Here is a 19,142-nt window from a genome sequence, read left to right as displayed (position 1 = left end):
ACGTGAATCAGGAAGCAGCGCCGCCGCTAGGGCCGCCGGGAGATGTAGTCCCGGAGCGGCGGCGCTGTGGACTGCACAATTGGACTCCTGGCGGTGGCGGCAATGTTGGGGTCCTGCTCGTCTCTCCACTCCTCCTGCCCGGTGAGTTGAAAATGCCCCCGCGCTCCTCCGAGCAGAGCTCCCCTTTTAGGCGCCTCCTGGCGCTTCCCACGTGAATCAGGAAGCAGCGCCGCCGCTAGCGCCGCCGGGAGATGTAGTCCCGGAGCGGCGGCGCTGTGGACTGCACAATTGGACTCCTGGCGGTGGCGGCAATGTTGGGGTCCTGCTCGTCTCTCCCCTCCTCCTACCCGGTGAGTTGAAAATGCGATTGTTTCTTGTTGGTTTGTGGCATGTTTTTTGGAAATGCTTGATATCAACATATGCAAGATAGAGGAATTGTCTTTTGTGAAATAGTGAGGTTTCAGTAGTGAAATTGTATGCTTGTACATAGGAATTGTGCTGTGTTTCTTAAATGTGATGCGAAATACGATTTTGGGGCAAATGAATGGTTTTTACATTTTTGAGAAGGAATAAATAGTGTAGATGAGGTGAGGCCTGTCCAGGGGTGTAGATGAGGTGAGGCCTGTCTAGGGGTGCAGATGAGGTGAAGCCTGTTTAGGGTTGCAGATGAGGTGAGGCTTGTACAGGGGTGTAGAGGAGGCGAGGCCTGTGTTCAAGAGTGTAGTGGGAGAGAAGCCTGTCCAGGGGTGCAAAGGAGGTGGGGCCTGTGTCTAAGAATGCAGTGGGGCAGAGGCTTCATGAAGTCCAGTCCACTGCATTCTTAGACACAGGCCTCACCACCTCTGCTCCCCTGGACAGGCCTCACCTCCTCTGCGCTTCTGGAGAGGCCTCACCTAATCTGCACAATCTGCTTCCTAATCTGAGGAAACACAGGTGAAATGTGCAATCATGTACACAGTATCTAAACCTTGTGAATAATGTAAAACCAATTCATGTGTAGAAATCAATTTTTACATAACATTTAAAAAACAGAGCACAGGTTATATGTACAAGCATTTCATTACACTACTGAAACCTCACTTTTTTTACAAAATACAATTCCTCTATGCACTAACATTTCTTTACCAAGTATTATCAAAAAATATGACACAAAGGAAGAATAAAAAAGCTTAATGTGCTTTCTAATCTGGTAAATAGATTTTGTTGCATAGAGGAATTGTATTTTGTAAAATTGAGAAGTTTCACTAGTGACATGGAATGCTTGTACATAGGACCTGTGCTGTGTTTCTAAAATATTATTTAAAAAACGATTTTGGGGTAAATGAATGGCTTTTATATTTTGAGAAGGAATTAATAGTGTTTGCCTCATTAAATAAATATATTTGAACCTTTTAGAAGGATGTCACCTGCGTTACCTCAGATTAGGAAGCAGATTGAGGTTCTTTCTTGTTGGTTTGTGGCATGTTTTTTGGAAATGCTTGATATCAACATATGCAAGATAGGGGAATTGTCTTTTGTGAAATAGTGAGGTTTCAGTAGTGAAATTGTATGCTTGTACATAGGACCTGTGCTGTGTTTCTTAAATGTGATGCGAAAAACGATTTTGGGGCAAATGAATGGTTTTTACATTTTTGAGAAGGAATAAATAGTGTAGTTGAGGTGAGGCCTGTCCAGGGGTGTAGATGAGGTGAAGCCTGTCCAGGGGTGCAGATGAGGTGAAGCCTGTTCAAGGTTGCAGATGAGGTGAGGCTTGTATAGGGGTGCAGAGGAGGTGAGGCCTGTGTTCAATAGTGTAGTGGGAGAGAAGCCTGTCCAGGGGTGCAAAGGAGGTGAGGCCTGTGTCTAAGAATGCAGTGGGGGAAAGGCTTCATGAAGCCCAGTCCACTGCATTCTTAGACACAGGCCTCACCACCTCTGCTCCCCTGGACAGGCCTCACCTCCTCTGTGCTTCTGGACAGGCCTCACCTCTCTTTTTTTACTTCCTCTTACACCCTCTCTCAAGCTTACTCTCTCTCTCCCTTTTACAGGCTCTCTCTGTTTAAGTCTCTTTTACATCCTCTTCCCTTCTTACACCCTGTTACACCCTTTTTCTGATTTACTCTTTTTCTCCCTTTCTTTGACTTACTCCCTCACCCTATTACATCCTTTCTCTGTCTTACAACATATTATACACTCTCTCTGTCTTACTCCTTCTCCAAGTTTTACTCCCTCTACCTGTTTCTTTGTCTTACTCTGTCTGTCTCTTTGTGTTACTCCGTCTGGCTGTTTTTCTCTGTCTTACTCCTAGTTATGTAGTTGCTGTGATATAAACTTAGATATGTTGTAAACTAGTGTTTATATCGTTTGCTTATTGTCATTCCTTTGTTGTTTGCTAACAGTGGTCTATAATGTGTTATTATTTTCTTTACCACAGATTGAAATCAACAATTCCAATAGTAAGGAAATATGCCTTCAAGGCAGAGGAGAAGGAAAGATGCCATACGGACAAAATAAAATACAGCAACAGAATTAAAGCACTCCCCTACAACAAGTACTTCAAAAAACACAAAAAAAGCTCCTGGTAAGACAACTAAGTCTTTTCTTCGGAACATATGTAGAGCAAAAAAAAATGTTAATGGGAATGTGAATATACAGAAGGAGAGAGCAAATTTGAAAAGGAAGGAGAGGCCCCCCAAAAGTGTTACTACTGGACCAGGAGAGAACAGTATGTATAGTAATAGAAGGCAAAACCAATTTAGGGACATTCATAGACGAATATTTCGCAATAGGGTAGTTTTAAATTTGTTAAAAAATATGAAGAAAGGTAAACAGAGAGCTGCTTTCTACAAAAAAAGAAAAGTGTAGAGAAGATTGTTGATCAGGCTTTCGAAGTTAAGAAAAAATTATTTATTTTAGTAATCAATAGAATTAGGATACTTAACAAGGCAATTGATGTTTTTAAATCGAACAAAGGATGGAAAAGAATAATTAATCGGACTAATTTTTGTGAAGTATTTTCTGGAGAATGGATGCATAGTTCAAGTTCTGAGCCATTTTTTAATGAGGAGAGTTACTTTCAGGAAAATGATTTGGTGCATGCAGTTGACACCAGTGGTCGTGCATATGAGGTGAAAGACGGTTGTCCGATGGAAAAAGAGAAACTTGTGTCTAGAGATGCAGAAGAGGTGTTAGCTGATGAAGTTTTGGGAGACGTACTAAGGGTCCAGTGTACACATGGAAGTGTAGTAGTATTTGTAGTGTGCGACAGGATTCAATCGATTTGCTTCGTAATTTCTTACGTACATATAGTAAGAAAAGTGTAAAACAGAAAATGAAGATGTTGCAAGAGTTAGATTCTTGCAGAGTGAGAGAAAACACAGGTTTGCATGGGCATTCACTGGCTTGTCTTTCTAGAAAAGTATGTCAGAGTGTTTATCATTTTAGGATGTTAGCAGTGCATCATAATAAAGTGAGGAAATTAGTGAGAAGGTTGTATTATGCAAAAAGTCCAGCACTTAAGCTTAAACAGTTAAACAGTGCTCTTTTGCACGGATCTGAATTAGATGTGAAGAGCATTTGTGAAGAAATTGAGTTTTGTTATATTGGGGACAAAGAGGACAGTGTGGAAATGGATATAGTAATAGATGGTAATGTGGAAGACAATGTACAGATTTTAAGTACAGAAACGTTTGACAAGGAAATTACCAAGTTTAAGGTGAAATCAAGTGAAAGGCCAAATTTTACTTGTGTGTGTTGTCGACGGACTCATTATAAGATTCAGACTAGGTTAGTTGATTTATATGCAAAAAGTGAAATGGAAAACAATAGTGAATGGAAGGATTTTGTAACTTATTTGTTGGTGGAGAATTCTTTTGATTTGAGTTCTGATCAGCGTATTTGCAATTATTGTTTAAAAAAATTAAATGAAAACAGAATGCCTGCTAGAGCTGTTCATAATAATCTTCAGTTGGTAGATATTCTTTTTGAATTGATGGATTTAAATACTTATGAATCTATTTTGATTCAATGTATCCATCCTTTTCAGGCTATTGTTTGCATGGAGCCTAAGATAGGGAAATTGCCTCCTTCAGATTTACAAAGAGGATTAAAGGGAAGAGTTGTTTATTTGCCTCTAGATGTCAAGAAAAATATTGATACAATTGGTGTAGAAAGAGTAGAAGAAGATCCTCTGGTTATTCTAGTTAATGGGGTTCCGACAAAGAGTAAGAAAATCTGGCAAGATTTAGTGGATGTTAGGAAAGTCAAAAAGTACTACAAACATGTATGTGTTGGAGCAGAGGAAACAGCTACAGAAGAAGACAGTGATTGTTCAGTCGGCCAAATTGAAAAAGTTGATGTGTCTAGAAGTGAAGAAATATATGAACATTATACTGTTCATCCTTTGCATTCCAAAGAAGTAATGGGGAATGCAATCGACTTGTTTCATATGAAAGCAGCAAAAGGAAGTCCCATTAGTGTATGGGAAGAAAGTTTGGAAGCTCGTTGTTTTCCACATTATTTCCAACAGGTCGAGGTGGACGATATGACGATCGACCAGTTCAAATTCCTGCAGCTGAATACCGGACTTTAAGATTATATGCTGAAGATCCAAGGTTTCGTCAATGCATTCCGTATTTGTTTCATCTACTGTATGAAAGTGACTTGTCTGGGCTTTCTTATGCATTTAATCATATACTGAAAACTGGAGCACATCTGCAAAATGTTTCGGCAAGGAACTTTATGGAGAAAGCCAATCTGCAAGACAGTATTTTGGAATCTCAGCTAATCAATCTCATGGCATGTCAGCGTGGTAGAACGAGTATTGGTTCCGTCGTCATGGGGAATTGAAATGTATGCTAAGAAACTTAGGAACTCCTACATGGTTCCTCACTCTTAGATGTGCTGAGTATGCATGGGACGACTTACTTCAATTTCTACGAGAGGCAAATGGAAACATACAAAATATAGAATTCAAAACACCTGGAGAACTGTGTTCTTTGGATCGAGTGAATGTATGCAGATATTTCAATCATAGATTTGAAGCTATGATGTCTTTTATTACCAACAAAAAAAATCCTCCCCTTGGAGAGGTTTTGGATTTCTTTTGGAGGAAGGAGTATCAAGCGAGAGGTGCTCCTCACATACATATGTTGTTATGGATTAAAGATGCACCCAAATTTGGAACTGATTCGGATGACACAGTGATGAGTTTCATTGAAGAGTATTCAACATGTGCTGTTCCGAAAACTACTGAAGAAAACAATTTAAGGCAACATTTCATTTCATTTCAAAAAATCTTTATTTCGATCACAGATCATAAAAGATACAGAACAAATACATACAATTTAAAAACTTATTAAACATAGTGTGATCCAGATTTGATAAAATTGGTTTAAATGATGGATATGCCAGTGGGGAAAACCGCTGGTGAAGTCCGTTATGCCAATCTTTTCATCATTCGGCTTCGGGTAAACCACAGTGAAGTTAAGAATTTTGAAAGTGCAAAAACTACAGGAGGGGAGAGGTCAGATTTTAAAACTCTATAAGCGGTTTGGTAAGATCTGAAACCCAAGATCCTGAGCATTGGAACTAGCCAATATTTTCTGCTCCGCTCGTAGCCCTTGCAGAAGAAGACCGCGTGCATGTCGTCCTCCTTCGGGTGATCACACATTGGGCAAGATGATACGGTGGAGCACGCTGTCCAGGACGCTGTGAACGAAGCTAGAGGAAGGCATCCATAGCGCCATTGTAAAAACAGTTTCCTTGTTAATGCCGGGGAAATCTCGTCCAAAGTTTTTTCGAGGGAATAGGTGTCTTTCATTTTCAGGAATAAATTTGTCAGGGACCCCTCACGAGTGTCGTTAAAGGCTCTGGTGAGCATCATGGCATAGTAGGCACTCGCGAGTACCTTTTTTGAGATCTTGGTACATGAATTAAAAGGATCTGTCCATAATTCCGGGAAACCCATTTCCTCGAGCCTTCCCTTGACGTAAATCAGCCAAGGAATCCTCTTAATGTTCCGTAGTTCCAGGAATTCTTGAAGTTCCTCTCTATAAGTTACAAGATCTGGGCTCGACCACAAACGCCTCCAGAATTTTAGGGGTTTGAGTCCTAACTCCTCTGTTATGGGTTTAATTCCCAGGTCTAATCTAAGTGGTAGTAATGGGGTGCTCTGGGGGAGGGCAGCTACCTGTCTCAGAAATTTATTCTCCGTGGACTGTAACTTGGGATGTTGGGTGTAACCCCACAACTCCCCCCCGTAAGTAACCCCTGCCCTGGCTTGTGTTTTATATATATGAATAATTGGGGTGAGTGGTCGATAACTAGATTTATTTGCCAGGCGCAAAGTGCCACCCGCCAACTGTACCAGTTTGATGGTCACTTTGGCCTGGTGCGACGACCAAGTTAAGTGTTCGTTTATAGTAATCCCCAGATATTCGATATTATGGACCCGTTCTAATTGAACCGTGCCTAGCTTAGGTGGGGCTCTGTTTCGGGAGATTGGATTTAAAATCATAAATTTTGTTTTTTGAGGATTGACTTCCAGTCCCCGCTCAGAGCAGAAGTCTAGGAAGCCATCCAAAATGCGTTGGATCCCCATCGGGGATTTAGACAGCAACAGGGTGTCGTCTGCAAACATAATTCCAGGCACCCTGTTGCCAGTCAACTTTGGGGCATCAGAGTTAGCAATCCTGTTAAGGTGGGCAACTACCCCGTTCACAAAGATACAAAACAGGGTAGGTGCAAGCACACAACCCTGTCTTACACCTCTGCGAACGGGGAACCTTTCGGTAAGTTTGCCACCTTTGCCACACCTAACGCAGGCGTAGTTGTTAGAATGGAGTCTCATCAGAATTGCCAAGATATCCGCGGGGACATTCAGCTCTTTCATGACGCTCCACAACCTTGCTCTAGGCACCAAATCGAAGGCGGCACGTAAGTCTACAAAGATGGTATAGAGACTGCCGCCCTCGATTACCGCTGTTCTCCAATAGAGCAGTTGTAGCCTGAATATTTGATCTGTAGTGGATACACCCTCCCGGAATCCTGCCTGGTATGGGGACAGGATATCCATTTCTTCAATCCACGCTTGCAAACGATTTAAGATCAGTCTGCCAAAAAGTTTTTGGGATATATCTATCAGACTGATAGGTCGATAGTTGGATGGGAGCAGGGGGGATCCCTTTTTATAAATTGGTACTACCTCTGCTCCCCTCCAAGTATCGGGCACAGTCATTCCCCCCTGGATGGCATTGAATATAAGTGTGAGATACGGTGCCCAGATCCCTGGTTCCTGTTTGAACAGGTCCCCCGGGACCCCATCCAATCCCGGGGCTTTTCCAGCAGCTAGACCTTTAATGGCCTCCCTCACCTCTTTTTTTTAAGGCAACAAGTTTTACGCTTTCAATCCCATCGTTGTGGAAAGTACTGTCGTCGAAAATTCAGAAACAAGGACAAGTTCTACACAAAATGTCGTTTCGCGTTTCCACGACCAGTGATTTCTAAAGGAAGAGCAAATAATTTGATGTCTTCTCTGCGACATACTGTGACGAGGAAATCACCAAAAAATACATACAATTTAAAAAGAAATGAAGAGTTCAAGTATATTAACGACTACAACCCAGTGATTTTGTCCATGTGGAATGCTAACATGGATATTCAGTTGGTTGCCGACAACTCTATTGCTGTGGCTCGATATGTGACGTCTTACATCACAAAAAAAGAAAAGACAGAACTGAAGGAAATGTGGGAGGACATTTCACATGAAAAGATATAAGTAAAAAATTATACAGTTTCAGTCTGAAGATGTTGTCGCATCGAGAAATTAGAGCATATGAATGTTCTGATTGGTTATCATCAGCAAATCTCTATGCCAAATCTAGAACAATCATTTGGGTGAGTCTAGGTCTTGTTGCAACACGAAACCGAGTTTTGAAATCTGTACAAGAAATTGAGTATTTGGCGGAGAAAGAACCAAACAGTACAGATATTTTGAAGACAAACATGTTGGATACATACTATCCAAATAGAAGTACTCACCTTGAGAACACTTGTTTGTATGAAGTTCTGCAAAACTATAGCTTTAAGAGGAACATCACAGAAGATATCAATAATGGAAAATATGCTGTCATTGGGTATGAAGGATGTCTAGTGAAGCAGAGAAAAGGCCATTTGATTAATCATCGAAAATTGAGTTGCGAATCTCTAGACAAAAGAGAATTTTACTATTTAGCTCTTTTGCAACTCTTTAAGCCATGGCGTACAGAAGAGGAACTACTTGGAGATTTTCTCTGTTACAAAGATTCTTTTAATGCAACCAAGGATACCATAGAATGTCCTGTTTTTCCAAATTATCTGCAAATGTTGAGCGAAGAAATAGAGCAAGAAGCCACAATTACTGAAGAGATTGCTAGAGACAGTTCTCAAGACAGTCAGAGTTCTACTTCATTGAGTCAGGATCCACTAGGAGGACCAATTATCCAAAATGAAGCTGCCACTGCCATGGATGAGGTGGAAAGAGCTATGGAACAAGCTCAAGAGGATGTAGTTAACTTAGAAGATTTGGTAAAGCAACTAAACGTTGAGCAGAAAAAGATATATGACGAAGTCACAGAACAGATTGAACATGGATTCAGACATGAGAAAAAAAGAGTGCTCATGTACATCATTTAAGCCTGTCCGACTGTACGTAAGTGGAGAAGCGGGAACAGGAAAAAGTTTTCTGATTAAAGCAATTGCAACTTATCTGCAGAAAAGGACTGAATCACCGCTGTCTTGTGTTGTAACCGCTCCAACTGGACTGGCAGCACATAACATTAAAGGGATTACACTACATCGTTTACTGATGCTGCCAGTTGAGCATGATAATAAATTGCATTACAACAAGCTATCTGGAGATGCATGTTCTGAAGTCTCCAGAGTCCTGAAGAAAATTAAACTTCTTATCATTGATGAAGTAAGCATGGTCTCAAATCTAATGCTTGCTTTTGTGCATTTGAGAATGCAAGAAATTCTTAGAACAGAGTATGATGTGTTATTTGGAGGGAAACACATTATTGTTTTTGGAGATCTACTGCAGTTGACTCCAGTAAAAGGACAACCAGTGTTTAAAATGCTCACGCATGAAGATACCAGGAAGTCCCTTGGAAGCATTGGAAACGTTAATATATGGTTAAATTTAAAATATGCAGAACTGCTTCAAAATATGCAACAGGCAAAGGATGAAGATTATAAAAATATTCTACAAGATGTAAGAATCGGAAAAGTAAGTGAGCACGGGAAAGAAGCTTTACATGCACGATTAATTTCAAATTTGTATCCAAATGAAAACATTCTTCCAGAGAATATTTTTAAGAAAATTACTGAGAACAAATCTGGGATATGTTTGATGCCAACTCTGCAAAAATGTTCCATCTTCAACAACAAAATGTTAAAATTAGAAAATTAAGAGATTGTGAAACGGAAGCAATAGATAAAATAGAGCATATGGGAGCAACAATTATTTTGTCAGAAAATTTGAAAACAAAATTGGATTCATTAGAGAAGAGTATATCTAAAACAGGTGGTTTTGAAAAGACTCTGAATATGTGTTTAAATTGTCGTATCATTTTGAGAAGAAATGTAAATGTTGAAAGAGGTCTGGTAAATGGAGCAATGGGTCATGTTGTTGATTTTGTGAATTATAGAAATAGAGATGGAATTGAATTTTTAAAAATTTAATTTGATGGCATTGAGCAAGTACAACAAATCAGTCGTTGTTCTGCTAGATTTTTGCTTGTAAAAGACTTATATGTTCGCCGAAAACAGTTTCCTGTTTGTTTGGCATATGCAGTGACATTTCATAAATCTTAAGGTTTAAGTGTAGATAGTGCTTTGGTGAATATTGGAAGGTCTGTGTTTAAAGAGGGTATTGCATATGTGGCATTATCACGAGTCAGAACTTTATCAGGATTGTACTTGATTAAGTGTGATGAGACAAAGATTTGTGCAGATCTAGATTGTGTTAAAGAATACAATAGGTTAAGAAGAGAGTATGCTCCACATTTGCCTCAATATCCTCTGTTTGAAAAACGTGTGGTAGGCCGAAAAAGAACAAATGAGAATAATTGCAGTGAGGTAGTAGCAAAAAGACAAAAAGTTGATGAAAATGTAATTGTAAACAGAAAGAAAAAGGATTCTGATGAAGATGTTGTTGGATTTCAGTTTGAAAACAGTTCTGGTGTCAACTGCTATGCTAATGTAGTGGTTAATGTTGTTTTTTTTCTTCAAACTTTACAAGAACAGATTGTTGAAAATCGGGATCAAAGATTCAGCGGTTTATTGAATTCTGTGTTTAAGAAATGTAGCAGTGATAGAGCAAAAATAGAAAGTGTTACAGAAATTCAAAATCTTTTAGACATATGTTCTGGTCAAAAAAAAATTTCACAGAACATTCAGCAAGATTGTCAGGAATTTTTAATGTACATGTTTGGTGTTTTTGAAGATGAAGGTGTAGAAAATCTTTTTTGCCTTCTTATCAATGGCAACATGACTGCGACAATTGTAGTTTATCAAGTACTACTAGAATAGACTCTGAAAGATTTATATATTTAACTTTACCAGACTGCAAATCAGTGTCATTTAATAATCTAGTTAAAGCAGCTGATCATAATATGGTGTGTACCCAATGTAAGTGCCTAATGCTGTCCACATTATTTATACAAACTTATGGTCAGTATGTGATTTTAGTGTTCCAACGATGTAGACCTGATGGAACTAAATTGACAACTTGTATTAAAAATTTCGTGGCTTCTCAGTTATCAATTTCAGGAAGAACCTTTGCAACTGTAGCTATTATTTATCATGACGGTCCTTCGACTGCATCAGGGCATTATACAGCTTATTTAAAATGTCGAAAAGGTTGGACTTACTGCAATGATACTCATTTGACTTACAAACAATGTTTGCCTTTTGACTTAAAAAATTCTTACCTAGTGTTTTTAGAACCAAAATTTAAGTAAAGTTAATTGGCCTATGAAGACGGGAGCAGTTAATAAAAGTTAGTCTACTGTTTAAAATTATATTGTGAGTAAAAGTGATCAACATAATATAAAAAATCCAGTTCTCATATAGGTACTGTAAGTGGATTTCATAGTAAGTGATATCAGTATTACAGGAAATGTTGAACATGAGTGATCCAAAGATGGGAATATGAATATTTGAACATTGTGAAAATGTTGTATGAGCTTTTCTTTCAGAACATCGGGTAAACGGTAATTTCAGAGTTTGATTTCAGAAATTTAAAAACATACTGATATATCTGACACTATTTGGCCGTAAGGAAAGGTGAAGGAATGAGCAAAGAGTCATGACTTAACACAAGGAGGAAATGAAAACGTTGAGAATTATTTCAGATGTTCTTAGAACTTTTTTTTATAGAAAGTCGATGAAATGGAAATTTTAAAGAACAGCAGAGTATTTTCCAACGAAAAGGACCTTCACGATCTACTATTTGGCCTCAAGGAAAAGTAAGTGAATGAAAGATTAGTGTATATATATGATTTGTAAGTTTATATGGGTTTTTTAAAACACAATCTTTTAGATTGTGTTTTTTTTCACGCTGTCATATGATGAATAGTTTGAACTCACTGTTTTTAGTGAAATTCAATATATTCTGAGAACAGCAAAATAAACTATCTAACATGTTGTACAAGTTATTCTATAGTTTGTATTGTGTAATTTATATTGTATTCCCATTGTCTCACACTCACTTTACTTTTTCCACCCTTTTTCAGCTCTCTTTACTCACTAACACTGCTTTTCTCTCACTCTGTTTCATCGCTGTTCCTTTACTCCACTTCTTTCACAACCCCTCAGTCCCATTTCAACTGTCTGCATCCCCTCTCTCCCTTGCACCACTTTTCAGCTTTCAGTCTGTCTACTTTACTTCCTTTTTCCGTCTTTTCCTCCTTTGCTCTTTTACTAATTCCTCTTTACTCACTCACCTCTTTTGTCGCACTCTGTCACTATAACTCACCCATTCTCCCTCACTTATCTTTCTTTGCTTCTTTATTTTGTCCTCTTTTTCCGTTCACAACCTCTACGTCCTCAGTCCCTCACTCTCCTTTTGTTATGCTCACTTGTGTTTATCTACCTTCTATCATTTCTCTTACAACAACTTCACTGCTCCTCTCTCATCATTCTTCACCCCAGTTCTTTTACTCCGGTTCGGTTACTACCCCGCATTTCCTATCTTTCAGTGTCCTTCTCTTTACTTTCATCACGAATCACATTCTCTCAGTGCCACTGCTTTAGTCCTCTTCCCCTCTCTTTCCTTCTTTTGCTCCTTTACTCATTTTCCTTTCCTCACTCATTGTACTCCACTTCACTCAGTCCTTCCCTTAATCCCTCTGCGTACTTACTTCCTCCCTCCTTTTCCCTCAATCCTTCTATATTATCCTCACTCCCTTCATTCTGTGACTCCCCTTCACTCACTCTCAGTCATCTTCCATTCCTCTTTCTTGTAACTGGATCCTCAATCAGACTCCTTTCCCTATCACTCATTCCCCTTTTACTTACTCCTCTTTCCTGATTTAGTTTTGGTAACTCACATTCTTTTAGTATCTTACTTACCTTCAGTTCATTTCTCTCTTCTTCTCTTCCTCTCTGTCACTGAATTTATCTGCCTTACTCTTAGTAATTTGCTCTCCTTCTATTTCTTTTTCCCTCTTTTTGTCCTTCTACATTACTTTATTTCCCTTTCTGTATCCTTCACTCTTGCTTTATTTCGTAGTACACTTATGATTTTTTACCTCTTGACTTGTCTCTTCTATTGTAAAATATATATTTTACTAATTATAACTTATTTTGTCTTTTGTCTTTCACAGATACAAAGTGTGGAAAAAATATGTAATTAAGTTTACATTAATTATATGGTAAGTGTGACAAAAAAATGTAGTTTGTCATCACCCTTTGCTTTAACCTCACTACTTTTCTCTCGCCCTACCTCACCCCTGTTTCCTTACTCTGCTTCCCTCACTTATTCTTATCCTCCAGGTTTACTTCTCTTTTCCTTACTTACCTACCACATTCAACTTCTTTCAGTCCCCCTGCTCACCCACACTCCCTCACTTACATTTCTTTTCTGGTTCACTCAGTCCCTTTCTGTCACTCCTTCCTTTACTCTCTCTGTCACTCCCCCTGTCTTTCCTTTTCTCAGTTACTTCCTCTAACACCTTTTCTCTGTCTTACTATCTATTACACAGTCCCTCTGTGTTCCTCCCTCTAGCTCTCTTTCTCTTAACACCACTCTCTCTGTCCCTTTTCCTCATGCTCACTCCATTATTTTTTTTTATTTTTTTTTGGTGCGCTAACAGGAAGCGCCCCGGTACGCACACCGGGAGCGCTCCAGGGCAAACATTTAAAAAAAAAATATGAATATACATAAAAAAAATAGTATAACATAAATATACAATATAGGATTCATTTTAAAAAATATTACATTTCATAGCTATAGAAATTTGCTATTAAAAAACCTTTTAAAATTCACTGAAAAAACCATAGGTTTCACACCAGTTATAGTTAGGAATCAGCATTTAAAAAAACCTATGAAATTCACTGAAAAAACCATAGGTTTCACACCATTTATAGTTAGAAATTAGCATTTAAAAAACCTATTAAATTCACTGAAAAAACCATAGGTTTCACACCAGTTATAGTTAGCTGGAAATTTTAATGACATAAAACCATTGAAATTCCCACGTTATAGTTAGTTGGACTCACTATAACTTGCGCGCCTGCAATGCACTGCTGATGACGTCACATATTACATCACTCATGACATGGTCAGTGACATCACTCATGACATCACTGATAACACCATCCTTGTGACAGACTGACAGACCTCCTTTCAGTGTAATGTAACCCTTGAAACACATATTCAAAATTAGAAACTAACATTTTCAAAAAAATGGAGATACCCATACCAGTTACAACAACCAATTCAGTAATTCCACCATCTATATACACATCCACTCATTCAGCAACAGTTCTATATAGTCACTCATACATATACTCACTCATCATATGTAGTGATACACATATACATCCTGTTATACACCGACAGTCTTCCAAAAGTTACTCACACACATACTCACACATGCAAATAAACTATTGAACATCCATTTATTTGCATATACAGCTATACACACACTACCACCTTACTTCTAAGGAAACTTACACATACTTACTCTCATAAACAATCACTTATAGAAACACATACTTATTTAAACAGGAACTCTTACAATCTCTCACATATACTCACTTATATACATCAATACTCACATATACTAGATTAAAACATATGTAGTTACTGATAAAGACACTAGTGAGACAGTCATTCACTCACTAACACACACATACACACACTCATCCACCCATACAGTCCGGCACATATTTATTTTAATATATCCACTCATTCTTAAATGCAAATTGCTATATATAATGAATATTTATATAACGAAGCAAACCACATTCACTGGATGATGTCATCAGTGATGTCACTGACCTTGTCATGAATGGTGTAATATGTGACATCATCAGCAGTGGATTACGGGTGGCGATATATAGTTAGTACAACTAACTATATAGGAGCAATTTCAATGGTTTTGTATGAGTTAGTCCAACTAACTATATAGGAGCAATTTCAATGGTTTTTTATATGTTAATTCCTAAGTATATAAGGCCTAAAACCTATGGTTTTTTCAGTGAATTTCAAAGGTTTTTTAAATGCTAATTCCTAACTATATAAGGCCTGAAACCTATGGTTTTTTCAGTGAATATATATATATATATATATATATATATATATATATATATATATATCTGAACTCCGTTCCCAAATCTGCTTTTTCAGCAAGAAAGGATGCAGACCCAAAGCTAGTGCTGAAGCTGTTTTATTTCGCGCGCACCTCCGCCATATATATATATATATATATACACATATATTGCTCTATCAACTAATAACAAGCATTTGCAATGCAATAGGTCTCGCATTTGCGAGAGTTTGAGCTATTGGCATAGTAAATGACCACCCACCTAATTTAGATGGGTGCATATATAGCATTTTTTCAATGCCTGTCACTGGCAGTAAAAAGCTTGCTGTAAAGTGCATTGAAAAGTGTTGTACGTGAAGTGGTGAGTTAGTGATGAAGTTGCAGTGTTACTAGAGAGGCCAAACAGTGAATGGGCATGAAAGTAAACTTAACTATGAAGGTTGGCAATAAGATTTTGTAAACACACCGGAAAGCTCCTGCAGGAAAGCTGTGTTGCTGTTTATCCTGCCCCCTTGTTTGGCGTTTGTATTCGGGTGGTACCAGGGCGACAAGATTGTGGAAATCACGAAGTGGGGCATTGCACTAATAAAGGAGTAAGAATCCAGTTTTCCATTCCCAAGCGCCACAGAATGAGGTGTCAGTGCAGACCAACTTGAGAAAAACAGAATGCAAAGCATTATGGGGCAATTTAAAGTAACTTTAGATGTAGTGATAAAGCGCAGACCAACATTAGGAAAACTGAACCCGAACCATTAAGGGGCAATTTAAAGTAACTGAGCACACAATGGTATGTTGTCTGCACTACGCAGTATGGCCTGTTAGTAAACTCTTGCTGTGTATTATATTTTAAATAAAATAGCACACAGGAGAACTTTTATGAAATAGCCTCTGTTCTTTGTTCGCTTAATTGTGCAGTTTTGTGTGTGGTCCTGTGGTTCAAAAATTAAAGCCCAAGAAATAGGAAGATGGTGCCCAAAATCGTGACGAGTAGGTGGAAGGATGAGAAGGGGAAGCGGCAGCACAAGTTGGAATAAGGAACAATGTCTGTGGCTTGCCCGCATTAATAAAGTTACAATTTCAGCACTACAGAGGGGCATCTTCTCCCAATTGACATCTCCCAAGCTCTCTCGAACAGGTATGGCCTTTATTTTCCTGTTACCTGTGTTTAACCCCCCCCACCCCTCCTGGCCGCTCATTATAGCCGCCCCGACTCCAACACCCCCATTGGTCCACAATTTGTCCGACAACATTCGGGCCGTTCCAGGCTCCACGGGCTCCCACTGCCACTACTTGTACTCCACCTGCCAACTACTCGCCACTGATTCTCTGGTAATTCCTCGGACAACTGCTTACCCCCACCGCCGAGCCCCCGAATTACATCCCGATAGTAGCCCTAGCACCCAGAAACCATGTCCATACACCGTGGCACCCGAAGCACTTTAGTACAGTTACCTGTAGGCTCCATCAGCGCCTGGCATCATTACCCGGTCTACCCCTCGGCACGGGAGAACGCCGGGCAGGCGGACGACGTCTCCACTTTTCCCGGGGCTCCCTCAGCACAGGGGAGCCCCGCACCAGCTGGCATCATTACCCGGTCTCCCCCTCGGCACGGGAGACCGGCGGGCAAGCGGACGGCGTCTCCTCTTTTCCCGGGGCTCCCTCAGCACACGGGAGCCCCGCACCAGCCCCGCACCAGCCGGCATCATTATCCGGTCTCCCCCTCGGCACGGGAGACCGGCGGGCACATCAAAGGCTTCCCCCAGGCAGGGGGAAGCGGAAACCACGTTCTCCCGGCCCGCCCACAACCAGGCGGCGGCCATCTTGAGGCGGCTAAAGCCGCGGCAGTGATCTCGCGAGTAAAACGAGGGGTGGGCACCTTCGAAATTAAAAAAAACATTAAAATAAAAGAGAGAAGCCCCCCAAGCCCCCCCCCCCAAAAAAAATCCGAAAAATCACGGGGTGCGCGCACGGTGCACGCTTACAGATATATAATTTGTTTCTCTTTTAATTATCTCAGGAACCACTGGGGGGATTTACACTATTTTACCAAAAGCGTGATCTGCGTACCAGACACTACCATTTTGACAAGTTTGGAGTAATTCCCTTCAGCGGTTCAAGCTGTAGCCGTGTCTAAAGGTCCTATGGAAATTAACATGGGGAAAACACGTTTTGGGACCCCCCTTTTTTCTCAGCCCCCACTTGACTAATCCCCCCCAAACTTTCAGGGAAGGAGAGGAGCGGAGCGAGCCATCTTCTTTGAGAAATTTGCGAAGATTCATCAACCAGCGCCAAAGTTATTCCCAATAGAATGTTGGGGATTTCCTATGGAAACTAGGTCCTAACTATATATACCTACTGGCTACCGCCAGTAGGTAATATATATATATATATGTATTAAAAAATCAAAATGTATGTTTTTTGTAACTTAAATTAATTATTTATTAATTTTAAGGTAATATGAATATTTTAAATATGTTTAAGTTAATTATATTTATTATTTCATTAATTTATAGTTATTTTAATGCATTTTAAAAAAAAATCGATATTTTGACTAACTATATTTTTAACAACGATATTTTTGTACTTACCTGTACTTACCTGTTTGGAGATAGGGATTCGATATTTTTGCATTCTATATTTTTTACTCCATATTGTGGTAGTTCTATATTTGTGACATCAACATTGTTTCAGTGATTCTACTAGTTCATATGAGTGTCGGGTAAGGTACACAAAGTAGGCCGCATTAATTTAGGTGTCTGCTTTAAAAGGAAAGTGCACTCTGTCAAGTTTGAATATCTTCATGCTATCATGACTGAGGTATCCGTCTACTTATACATGTATTCTGAAGCATGTTGTGCATCGAAGACCCTAACTTAAAAACTATGTAGCTTACCATACAGGGGCACACATCTTATCAATTCTACTAGAGCATTAACTCACAGAAGCAGACATTTTTACCTATGAATGCGTCACTGAAGTCATTGAATAGAGAGTTCAATACACACCTGCCCTGTATAATTAGGAGAAAGTAACTCACAATAAAAGCACTTTTATTGGGATATGCACTTTCAGAAAGTAAGTGTGATACTGCTCCTAAGGAAAAGGATGATACTTTTCAAATAGACTAAAAGATGAAGATGATTTATAGTAGAAACAAATGACAAATATGTTTTAAACATTTCTCCAGTTCATCATACATATTGTATTATGTATTTTTACCTTCCAAGTAATTTAGATACATCATTCAGTAAATCTATTTTAGACTAGAATTATCCTAAACAGCATTACAACGGTTTTCAAAAAAGAAAAACTGTTATTTAATGATAATATATTAGAGAAATTATATTTTGAGAACACGTTATTTTAGAATTAAATAACATTCTCAGTTTCCCTTTTTTGCAATTCTCGGATTGCACATACCTTCACCATACACAGTGATTTCAATGTAGCATCATCACTGAACACCGGGGAAATAACCAATCAAATTGATTGTAGAAAAAAAAACAAATCAGCATAGTACATCATTATTAATATGTGTAGCTATGAGTTTCCCATCTACACTTTGTTAATCACTTCTTTCATCGACATTACCTCTATTACGTATCACAAATATATTTGAAAAAATGTACCACCTCATTTACATCTGGTACAATATAGACAACAAATATATAAACGTTTTGCTTTTAAATACAATTTTCAAAATGTAATATCAATTAGACCAAATAATAATCAAAACACTAATTATAAACACTAATAGATTGCAGTGCTTTCTACTTTCTGTTGACATCTTTCCGAATAGACCGAATGATGTATTCTGGCTGGAGAAATAACATATAAGAATTTAGTAATTGATAAGGCAATCTAGGTTGGCATTCCAAGTGGGTATCATTGCAATGTGTCCATCCTTTTTTCCACTTTAAATACAAAGTTTAGTGTCCAGATTTCGTAGTAGGTACGTCAAGGAAAATAATAGCCACTGTTATAGAAGTTCTTCCTGAAATAAATATTTGACTTCCAATTTTCTTCTATATGCTCTACGTTGTTACCTTAAAATGACATATTTTCAAAATCTTTCTATATGTATTGTAGACAACATCTGTGATCTACAATGCGAACATGTCATATCCTGATTTGATGTTTTAATCAATTTGTTAAAAGGTACTGATTTGCAGTCTGGTATTGTTAAGTATAGAAATCGGTCTGGTTGCATTTGAGTGGTAGAAGTAAATGAACACTCTTCACAGTTATGATCCCATTTGTAACTTAGTCCAAATAAGTTATCAATGTGTATTTCTTCATGTTCTCATACTCCTAGCATGAGCATTAGAAATTCTTGTGCATCTTGTTCTA

The sequence above is a fragment of the Lissotriton vulgaris genome, chromosome 4_1, assembly GCF_964263255.1.
Source record: "Lissotriton vulgaris chromosome 4_1, aLisVul1.2, whole genome shotgun sequence".
NCBI classification, from domain to species: domain Eukaryota; kingdom Metazoa; phylum Chordata; class Amphibia; order Caudata; family Salamandridae; genus Lissotriton; species Lissotriton vulgaris.
Note: the sequence above shows the minus strand (reverse complement) of the source record.